The following is a 12,198-nucleotide window of genomic DNA, read 5'->3' on the forward strand; positions in this document are numbered from 1 at the left end:
TTGTACACATGCACTATGCCGTGGACTCCATAACAAGCAATATGCACTCAGTGTCCACTTTATTAGGTACAGGAGGTAACAGGTGGGCCATGTTCTTGAATCAGAATCAGTACACTGGCATGTGCTGTGAAACTTGCTAACTTAGCAGCAGCAGTACAATGCAATACATGATAATATAGAAATAAAAATAAATCAATTACATTAAGTATATATGTACAGTATATTAAATAAAAGTAATATACAAAAAAAAGTGAGGTAGTGTTCATGGGTTCAATGCTCATTTAGAAATCGGATGGCAGAGGGGAAGAAGCTGTTCCTGAATCGCTGAGTGTGTGCCTTCAGGCTTCTGTGCCTCTTTCCTGGTGGTAACCGTGAGAAAAGGGCATGTCCTGGGTGACAGGGTCCTTAATGCAGCCTTTCTGAGGCACCTCTCCTTGAAGATGTCTTGGATACTATGGACACTATGGAGGCATGATGGAGCCAACTAATTTTACAACCTTCTGTAGTTTCATCAAACCCACACCAGACAGTGATGCAGCCTGTCAGAATGCTCTCCAGGGTACACCCATACAAGTTTTCGAGCTGTGAAAGACCCTTCCGGTCCACAAGCCTGCACCATCCAATTAAAGCCATGTTATTCATTTACCTGCTGAACAGTATACCTTTGGAATTTGGGAGGAAACTGGAGCACCCAGAGGAAACCTACTCAGAACATGCAAACTCTTTACAGACCATGACAGGAATCAGACCCAGGTCGCTGGCATTGTAATAGTGTTACACTAACTGCTACATGACCGTATTGACAAAATTGTTTTTAGAAATGAAAATATTGCAGGTCTACTTTTAATTGCTACTGATATCATAGGCAAAGGGTGATGAGATACATTTCACATCAACTAACAGCTGGACGTTGGAATAGAAGGAGACCTAATATGCCAACTGTTTGCTCAGACGTTTATAAACTAATAGAAGGAACTTGGATACTGATGGTTAGCAGGTTGGTAAGTGCAACAAATTAAACCTGCTTCTAGAGCAGTCATTACAAACTCAAACAGCCACAAGTGACAAGTGAGACTTATTGTCATTTAGCTACATACATGTATATGTGTATAGAAATGAGACAGTGTTTCTTCAAACCAGGGTGTAAAACATATAACACACGATAACTTATGAAGGCAAGGATAAATTTTACAGATGTAGCACACAAAAATAACAAACTAAAGTGCATTAATATTAAATATCATAAGGTACAGAACAGATTAACCAGTGAGACTTCAAATATGATGTGGCCGGGCTTTCAGAAGCCTTATGGCCTGGGGGTTTAAACTGTTTCTTATCCTGACAGTTCTTGCTTTTATGCATTGTAGTCTCCTGTTTGATGGTAGAAAGTCAAAGAGGATGTCGGATGGATGGGTGGGATCCTTAATAATACTGAGGGCCCTGCATATGCAGTAGCCCTGATAAATGTTCCTAATGGGTGGTAGGAAGACTCCTGTGATCCTCTCAACTGTTCTCACAGTCCATTGTAGGGATTTCAGGTCTGATGTTTGACTGCTCCCATACCAGATAGAGATGCAGCTTGTCAGGACGCCCTCAATGGAGCTCCTGTGAAACACAGTTAAAATTAAAAATACACCATAGCTCATAATTGAATACAACTTTGATAGAGAAAGTTGAGGTAAGCACTAAAACTGTGATCAACTAAGAGCAAGACTGACCTAACAAAGAAAACTGAGAGATTGCTGTGGGCTATGTCTCACAGAAACGTGGCTTGTATCTGCTTCACCTGATTGCATCATACAACCTGAGAGCTTCTCAGTTCACTAGATGGACTGTATGGAATCCTTGGGCAAAGCCAGAGGTGGAGGCATTTGGTTCCAAACCAACTTCTCATGGTGCCTGGACATTCCATGCTCATTCAGCTTAGAATTTCTAACGGTGAAGTGCCAACCATAATATTTGCCAGTGTCATTAAATTCAGCTTTCCTGATGGCAATCTATATGCTCGCTCCCAGGTGAATATTTGGCCTGCACTCAATGAGCTATACTCTGTTGTCAACAGCTTTGAAACAGGATACCCTGAGACCCTCCTCAACCAGCTCAACTTCAAAAGTGTATAATCAAAATACTACCAGTGCATCTTCTGTCTCCTGTCACTCCAGGAGCCCAAATACCCTTGATCATTGCTGCTTAACTAAGATGCTTACTAAGCCACCCCCTGCCCACACTTCGGTCATACCACCAGGTTGTGGTCCTTCTCCCTGTAAACAAACTAAAGCTCAAACAGAGGATCCAGTACAGAAAGTCATAGAGAGCTGGTCTGAGGAAATAGATGAACTTCTTGACAAATTTACTTTGAGTCAATGGACTGGCCCATGGTCACTTAGACTGAATGAGTGTAATACTACCAGCAAGACTGTTGAGGACCGTATACCAAAGAGGACAACCTAGGTCTTCCCAAACTGGATACATTAGATGAACCTGGAAATCCACTCCCTACCGAAGTCTAGGATGTGGTTTTCAAATTAGATGATGCTAACCTTTACAAGAATTGAGATATGACTTCCATAAAGCTATAAGGGATGCCAAGAGACAATAGCAAGACCAGCCATTAGTTGTGGGTTTACATGCTATAAAAAGCTACAGAACAAAGTTAAGCAGCATCACCAACAAAAGTGCATCCCTCCTGATGAGCTTAATGCATTTATGCTGTAACGAGAGAGCTATGGATGGTGGTGAACCCAAGTGCAGAGTAAGAACTAAAATAGACTCGGACTTGGTCTCAGACTCAGAATAAACAAGACGACAGAAACAAAATCACGAAGAGTAGTACTAGTAATTGTACTTGTACAGTTGATCACTGAGTGCTCAGCACAAGGTCTTTATGTAAGTACAGACTTTCCTTAAATGAATGTGGCAGGCTATAATTGGCAGTCTGAGCCTTAAAGGGACAGCAGCAGCTAACCATAGTCTGGAGAACTGAAGTTCTTGAACTTGGATACCTGCTGCTGTTCAGTCGGGACCATGAGAGAGCCCTGCCCCTCTTATGGCTGGCTCTGACAGCCCAGGGCAATCAGGATGGTGCTGCTGAAAGTCCTCTGGTCAAAGTACAGTCTAAGAAGTTCTGCGGAGGAACCCAGCTTTCTTCTCTCTGCTCGGTATCCTTCCCAATACATGAAGTACGGCCTTTTACCTCATAAAATGTGGGTGTCCAAAAGTTGCTGGACTGTGCAGGTGGGTTGTCCTTTTACAATTCTGGGAGGTAGAGGAGGTATGGGAGTTGGAGCCAAGGGGCTAGCACTCAAGAACTTGAAGCCGATATATGGAATCTGGAAAGAATCCGCATCGTGCTCAGGAGTTAGAGACAATAGGTAACTTTTTTGACGCATCACAGGATTTTGAACAATCCAGTGTAGTGAGTGCCAGTTTTCTGGATTCAACCTGCATGGAGAGATCTCCAGTTGAGAGCCAGTGCCACTGGCTGGGAAGAAGAGCTGATCTCTGTCTTCTCTGGTGGTTGGCCTGATCTTCTTGTTGCTTTGCCTATAGCCTGTTGCCGGGGCCAGGGTCGAAGCGCTCGGCAGAGATGGTGCTCGGTGCTTGGTGTCGGAGGGCTGGTCGGAGGCTTGAAGTTTTTGGATGGACTCAAGAGTCGGCTGTAGTCGGGTGCTTCCAGGGTGCTGCATTGGCAAGTTTGCGGCGCTGGAAGCTCATGGCAGGGAGAGTTTTTCTTCCTTCTACCATCTGCGTGAGATGATGGGACTTTTGAGAGACTTTGAGACTTTTTTTTACTGTGCCCATGGTCTGTTCTTTATCAAATTATGGTATTGCTTTGCACTGTTGTAACTATACGTTATAATTATGTGGTTTTTGTCAGTTTTTCAGTCTTGGTTTGTCTTGTGTTTCTGTGAAATAATTCTGGAGGAACATTGTATCATTTCTCAATGCATGCATTACTAAATGACAATAAAAGAGGACTGTGTGAATCTAATCTAATCTAATCAGTCTATGACCACCATGATCACCGTATTACCCCGAGATGACAGGAGACCAGTGACAAAACCCATAGCCATGTGGGACCAAGGGTGAGTCGGAATGGGGAGAGCTGAAACAGATCTTGAGACTGTGCTTGGGGTTCTTTATTTTATGCACAGGCATCACACACTATGACATTTTCCCGTACATCTTTAGTAATGTCTAATCACCAGTAATGTCTCTTGATGAACTCAATGGTGCAAGCTACCCCAGAAACCCAGCCAGTTTCAAATCTGTCTGCAGTTGAGCACCTGTGAACGAACAGGTTCAGGAACAAAGGTATATCCAGGATGACCAGTAACTGGGTCTGCCCTAAGTTGCTCTTGGGCTGGGATAACTATCAAGTCTAAGTTCCAGCAGATGGGTGCCACCCATCTAGTGCTGGGAATTATAGCAACACACATCAAAGTTGCCGGTGAACGCAGCAGGCCAGGCAGCATCTGTAGGAAGAGGTGCAGTCTACGTTTCAGGCCGAGACCCTTTGTCAGGACTAACTGAAGGAAGAGTGAGTAAGGGATCCCTTAGTTAGTCCTGACGAAGGGTCTCGGCCTGAAACGTCGACTGCACCTCTTCCTACAGATGTTGCCTGGCCTGCTGCGTTCACCAGCAACTTTGATGTGTGTTGCTTGAATTTCCAGCGTCTGCAGAATTCCTGTTGCTGGGAATTATAGTTGAACGATTCTCTAGGTGCTTCAAACTGTCAAGAGAGGGTTCCTGGGCATTGAAGCTATTAAAGACGTGCCTGCCTGGAATTCCACTTCTTCACATCCTGAATGTAGGCTAGGTTCTTGTCGTCAGTACGTACCATAAACAGATGTTTGGACACCCCCAACCAGTGCCTCTACTCCTCCAGTGCCAGTTTAACAACCAACAATTCCCAATGTCATAGTTTGCCTCCATGGGAGAAAGAAATCTTGAATACAAGGCACAGTGACGCAGTTTGCGGTCTGAGGCAGGTCATTGGCACAATATTGCCCCTACTCCCATGTGTGACACGTTGACCTCCACCATGAAGAGTAAGTCCGGATCCGGTGGAATTAGGGTAAAGTGTGGACGTGAACCTTTGTTTTAATTCTGCGAAAACTTCCTCGACCTCTCAGATCCACTGGAAGGGCTCAATAGATTTCTTGGAAGACTTGTTTCACTGAGGTAGGTTGCAGCCAATACTAGATGACTTGGGTCTCATTGGGTCCATTTGTCAGTTGCCATTATGTGAAACAAACCCAAGGAAGGAGACTATGGATACATGGAAGTTGCTCTTCTCGAGTTTGATGGATAGTTGATTCTCCAGAAGCCCCTGTCGAACCTGCCCGATGTGCTGGACGTGTTCTTGAGTGGACCAGGAGAAAATGGTATATCACCTAGGAAGACAAGGACAGAGTGGTGTAGCTTCTCCTGGAGCACATCTTTGATAAAGGCTCAAAATACTGTTGGAGTGTTTGCCAACCTAAAAGGCATGACCCGATATCCATAGTGGCCCATAGGTGCGGTGAATGCCGTTCTCCATTCATCTCCCCCACAAATATGGATTAGGTTATAGGAGCTAACCAGGTCCAAATTGGTAAATATTGTAGCTCCTTGGGGGATCGCAAAGGCTGTGTTCATGAGAGGGAGAGAGTGCCGGTTCTTATTAGTGATCTTATTTAGCCCCTTATAATCTATGTGGGACCTTAGTTTACCTCCCTGCTTGGTGACAAAGAGAAAACCAGCCCAATCGAAAATATGGACAGTTGAATAAGCCTCTTGGATGTGGTCCTCCATTGCTTTTCTCTCTGGGGTCGGTAGAGACGAGAGGAGGGCAAGTGCCAGGCAGCAGATTGATGGTACGGTCATAGTCCCGGTGATGCGGTAGAGTGGTGGCCTTTTACTTGCTGAAGACCTCCATCCGGTCTGAATATGCTGGAGGTACTCCAGACAAATCAGATGCACTGGAGTTAGATGTGGAAGTTTCAACAGGTAATTCAGGATATATGTTGGAAGTAGTCTCGTGTGGTCTCGGAGGTAAACTCTGGAGGTATTTCGGGAGGTAACTCGGAAGGTGTGTTAGGCCCCTTTTGGAGTCATTTCTTTTTTGCACTGGTTTGGCCAGCCTAGAATGACACCAATAGTCCAACTGACTCTTGGGTTGTTGAATTTCATCCTGGGATGACCCAGAGTGAGTGATATTTCTGGGGAGCAAATGAGATGTTGTGGATTGATTCCACAAACTGGCCAAAATTGAGCTTGAGCGGGATGTTTGGTGGTGGATCTGCCCTGGCACCAAAGGTCTCCCATCCAGGGCTGTGGCAATGAGGCACTTGTTGAGATGCAAAAAGGGGATTTTCAGTCTTCTGGCCAGTCTGAGTTCCAAAAACTTCCAGAGCCAGTAAAGGCATCTAGGGACTGTTTTTGGTCTTCCCATGAAACCACTCCAGAGGGAGCTGAACCAGGAGTAAGGCTAGCAACTGTCACAGCCTCCCTACACTGGGCAGTCCTGAGAGTTATCCCACAGCTTGGAACATGAGATCCAATAATGTCCGCCTCCCCACAGTAAATTCAGCACTTCTCCCTCCTTCTGTCTCTTCGACTCAACAGAGCCTGGTCTGGCATATCAGAGGCAGGGATCGGTGTTGGTCAAGGAGGAGCCCTAGCCCAGTGAATAGGAGAGGATGAAGGATAGTCGGGGGGGGGTAGTATCTTTGGATTAACCCCCTTCATCTCTCCCTTCTCTTTTCTGTTATTCAGTTATTGAGTCGAATGGCCAGGACCATAAGACTCTCTAGATCTTCCACCAGGTCTCAGTCACAAGGGCATCCGTTAGCTTGTCACTCAATCCCTTATGGAATACAATGGTTAGTGGTTCTATTTTCCAACCCCTCTCTGCGGCCAAGGTACAAAATTCTATAGAATAATCGGTCACTGACCGATTCCCCTGGCACAAGTTGAGGAGCTTTATCACAGGCCAATGTCCTCCAGTGGGATGTTAAAATACCCTCTTCAAGGTCTCTGAAAAGAGGTCTCCACTGGTATTTTTAGGTGAATCCTTCTCCCAGAGTATGGTTGGCCAGAAAAGGAATCTTCCAGTAAAGAGTGAGATGATGAAGGCTAGCTGACTGTGTTTCAATGGGATGGCTGTACCTCGAAGGCCAAGCAGTATTGTACCAGGTATCCTAGGCATACTTTAGGGTTGCCGTTCAGTTGGGACAATGACACTATGCATGTTTTGGACAGAAGAGGAATGGAATAATACAACCCACTGCAACAGTGTACCTGAACTCACAGTCACCACCGCAGAAAAAAGATCAGTCTTCTGGAAAGTGAACTCATGGAAAGTATATGGCCAGGATGGTGTCCCTGACTATGTCCTTACATTCCGTACAGAACAGCTGGTAGGGGTAGTTGCAAATATTTAAACATTCAATCTAAGGGCCTCACCTGCTTTAAGAAGACCACCTTCATCGTGATACATAAGAGAAAGAAGTAGTGTACCTTAATGACTACCACCTGCTTTGAGAGGCTGGTCACATTAACTCAGACAACATTGATCCACTGCAAATCACCAATGCCAAAAGAGGTCTAAGGTGGATGACATCTCTCTGGTCTTACCCTTATCTCTGGGACACCTGGACAGTTAAGACATTGATGTCAGACTATAGTTTATTGACTGCAGTTCCACCTTCAATACTGCAATTCCAAGCAGAGACATCACCAAGCTTTGGACCCTGGGAGTCGAAACCTTCCTCTGTAACTGGCTTCTGACTTTCTAACCAACGGATTGCAGTCAATAACTACAGGCAACAATGTCTTGGTCCTTATTATTCTCAACATTGATGCCCACAAGCCTGCATCCTCAGCCTCCCACACTCTCACAACTATGTGGCCAAACTCTGCTTGATCTCTATCTACAAGTTTGCATCACCATATAGGAAAGAGACAGAAACTAGTGGCATAATCTCATGACAAAAACCTTTCCATCAATGTCAGCAAAACAAAAGAGCTGGTTATCGATGTCAGGCAAGTGGTGCACATGCTCCTGTTTACATCAATTGAACTAAATTTGATAGGATAGAGAGTTTCAAAGATTTCAAAGGTACATTTAATGTCAGAGAAATGTATACAATATACATCTTGAAATGCTTTTTCTTCGCAACCATCCACAAAAACAGAGAAGTGCCCCCAAAGAATGAATGACAGTTGAATGTTAGAACCCCAAAGTCCCCCCCAGTTCCCCTCCCTCCTACACGTAAGCAGCAGCAACAACGATCCTCCCTCCACCCACCGGCAAAAAAAAGCATCGGTACCCATCACCGAGCACTCAAGCAAGAGCAAAGCAACAGCAAAGACACAGACTTGCAGAATTCCAAAGACTACTTGTTCACCCGGTATCTGACTTACCACAGGCTCTCTTTCTCTCCCTAATAAGGGAGAAAGAGGTGACTCTGTTTCACAGCGAGAGGGGAGACATAACAAACAATTCATGAGAGGGAAGAGATAATAAACAACTGGCTGGTTTACGATGTTATAAGTCCGTTGTGTCGCTTTTTACAAGCTCTATGCCCAAAGCTCTTGGGTCTCTGAGCAAACAGCCAGAGATCTTCCATCTCCCATGACCTTTCAAGTTGCTAGATGTGCCCCTAATAGATGTGGCCCCAGATGTGTCCTGATCCAAGCAAATAGCTGCCATTTCCAAAAAGCTCATCAGCACCTCTACTTCCTTAGGAAGCTCAAAGAATTTAGGATGTCATCTACGTCCGTCAACAATTTTTACTGATGCACTATAGAAAGCATCCTATCCAGAAAATCATGGCTTGGTATGGCAACTGCTCTGTCTATGACTGCAAGAAACTGCAGACTTATGGACACAGCTCAGTACATCATAGAAACCTACCTTCCTCGGACTGTGTTCACTTCTTGGTGTTTCGGTAAAGCAGCCAGCATAATTAAAGAACCTGCCCAGCTCAGCTATTCTCTCTTCTCTCCCCTCCCTTTGGGCAGAAGATACAAAGCCCTGAAAGTGAGGACTACCAAACTCAAGGACAGCTTCTATTCTGCTGTTACAAAATTATTGAGCAGTTCCCTAGTATGATAAGATGGACTCTTGATCTCACAATCTACTGTACTTCATTATGACCTTGTACTTTACTGCTTATCTGCACTGCACTTTCACTGTACCTGTAACACTTCATTCTGCATTTTGTTATTGTTTTACCATGTCCCACCTCAATGCACTGCTGTAATGAATTGAACTGCATGAATGGTATGCAAGACAGGTTTTTCACTGTGGTAGAGCATATTCTGGAGTTATGGTACATAACAAATGCTAATTTTAACAGCAGCCAGTCTCCAGACCTGAACGTGGATTGTAGATTAAACTTAAAATGCTGTTCTGAACAATAGTATTTCTGGAGCTGCAGACTGGAGTTGACTGCAATGTGGATTAACATTCATTTTAGATTTCTGGACTGTAGGTGCATAGAAAGAAGTGTTTGAAACCTATATGTAATTCAAAGGAAGCATTGTAAATACATTGTAGCTATAGAATTGTTCTGCTGTTACCTTTGATCTTTAGCATATAAAATGTCATGTAATATTGGGTTGAACAGGCCTCTTCTTCGAAGATGATGCCTGCTGCTCGTTTTTGCTGAATAAAACACTTCTATATTCACTAGCTTCAGTGTCTATGTGACTCTGTTCACATCCCAACAGACTGTACCTTGGTACATGTGTCAATATTAAAGTGAATTACCAGTTTACTAAGCCAAGTGGCCAGAAATCTTTAGAATAAATACTTTATAAAAAGAGTATCTGTCTCACCCCATATGAACATGGAATCCATCAAGTAGCACGTTATTTAAATAAAATATTTACAAAAACGCCAGGCATATAGAAGATTATGTCTTTTGTCTTTTACAAGAATAGATAACGTGTGGAGCATTTTTCTTGCAATAGAAGTGTTCATGAGAGCCTCATATATTAAGCAATATTAAAAGAATGCCTGTCATTCCTGCTTTTGTCAAGGATAGTGTTGCATTATCACTCTGCCTGGTATATTTAATAGGCTTCCGGAAACACGGATTTTGTAGAATGTTTCATAGATTGCATTTCATCTCAGCAAATACTTCAAAGAGAGATTTGTATTCCTTGCTCATAAAATGTAACTAAAACAACATTTACTACAACCTAATTCAACTAATTTTTTTAAAAGGATAATATTTTCAAAAAATAGGTTATTAATTCTGTAACCCTCAGGTTCGCCCAGCTCGCATTCGTCTAGGGCAGGGGTCCCCAACCTTTTTAGCACAGCAGACCGGCCGACTGGTCCTGGGGGGATGTTAATCTCGACGGAATATAGGTGATAAGTCAACTCTAAGTCACTTGTAAGTGGCTAATACACTCAATTTCGTTTCTAAAGGGGTTTATCTTACGAATTTAATATTAAACACACAGCGCATATTTTCCTCGCATGAATATAGTAATAAGTCAATTATAACATTGGCCCCAAACCTCCGGGCCACAGACCGATACATTGCTGCGAAGAATGCTGTGGTACAGCAGTAGTCGGAACGCACCCAGCACGTCTTTAAGAAAAAAGCCGAAATAGACAAGCTAATTGATTAGGTGCTGCCCGGCATGTAAATGCCGGCCCAGATCAGAGACGACGCAGTCAGCAATCGCCTCTGATCTGGGCCGACATTTACGTGCCAGGCGGCACCTAATAAGTTAGCTTGTTTATTTCGGCTTTTTTTCTTAAAGATGTGCTGGGTGCGTTTTGGCTACCGCTGTACCGTTGCATTCTTCACAGCCCGGAGGTTGGGGACAACTTATAAGTTACTTATAAGTCAATAGCATCATAACATTTTAAGTGATGTTTGGATATTAAAAACACAGCGCATATTTTCCTTGTATGAACATATAAAATCATTGCAACACACCAATATAGCTGAATCATTGGGAGCCCTGGGCTTCTTTCCCTGCAACAAGATGGTGCCATCGAGGGGTGATGGGAGACAGCGATACTTGAAGGGGGTTCCTTATGTCCAGTCTATTCCGCAATTTAGTTTTTGTTGCATTCATCACAGAAAACTCCGCTTCGCAGCGATATGATGTTGGAAATGGAAGCAACGTTTTCAGTGCTTTTCTGGCTATCTTAGGATATTCAGCCTTGACTTTGATCCAGAATGCAGGCAGAGATGTTATGTCAAACATACTTTTCACCCCACTGTCATTTGCAAGCTCGAGGAGTTGATCTTTTTCCCGTGCTGACATGGATGATTCACCGGGGACATTCACAAATGGGTCACAGACCCATTCCTTTGCACGGGTTGGCTCACTGATGACCTCGCATGCGTTAAAGTTCAACAATGCATGACAGGGAATGAGGAAAGGTGCAGCTGACTCATATCGTTTCATATCGCCAAATCATATTGTTTCCTTGCAGCTCGCAGCCCATGGCCTGGTCGCACATGCTTTGCAGCCCAGTGGTTGGGGACCGCTGGTCAAGGGGAATCAGCCTTCATCCCCACCAAACTGGGTAATCGCGTTTGTGTGGATGCTGTGTAATGTACCCCCAGTTACAAACCCACAACGCAAAATCTCAGACAGCATATGCATTTAAACGATAGACTTTATGAACCTTAATCTGAATATAGGGTTAGTAATGAAAATAAACAAAATTAAAAGTGCCCAAAGTCAAGTCAAAATCGCGTTGGAGCTCACGTAGTCATTCTTCCACCATCAGTCTCTTCTGAACGTCGCCGACCTTCGGACCCTCAGATCCCAGTCCACTCTGTCCAGTGGTCTACCAGCTCCCTCCACACGCATCTTCCCTCTTCATCTCAAAAAATCGTGAAAACCCAGCTGCCAGACACACAAGAAAGAACAACATTTCCTCATTGGCTAACCCCTGCATTCCAAAGCCCCGTTATCTCTAGCCATAACCCAAACATTGCTGGTACAGAGGAAACATTACCTCAGCAGTGACATTACAAAGAAGCCATTTTATTAGCTTTAGCAGTGAAACATTACAAAGAAGTCATTATATTCTCCTCCCACCAAATTTAGTCACGTCCTCATGACGTTGAGATAATTCGCCAAACCTTTCTGCAAAACACAAAGCCCAATCCAGGTGCAAAAGGCAGTGACGTAGCTCCCCAAAACAGTGGAGATCACGCCCTGTTCCCCAGG

The sequence above is a fragment of the Mobula hypostoma genome, chromosome 17 (genome assembly GCF_963921235.1).
Source record: "Mobula hypostoma chromosome 17, sMobHyp1.1, whole genome shotgun sequence".
In the NCBI taxonomy this organism is placed as follows: Eukaryota; Metazoa; Chordata; class Chondrichthyes; order Myliobatiformes; family Myliobatidae; genus Mobula; species Mobula hypostoma.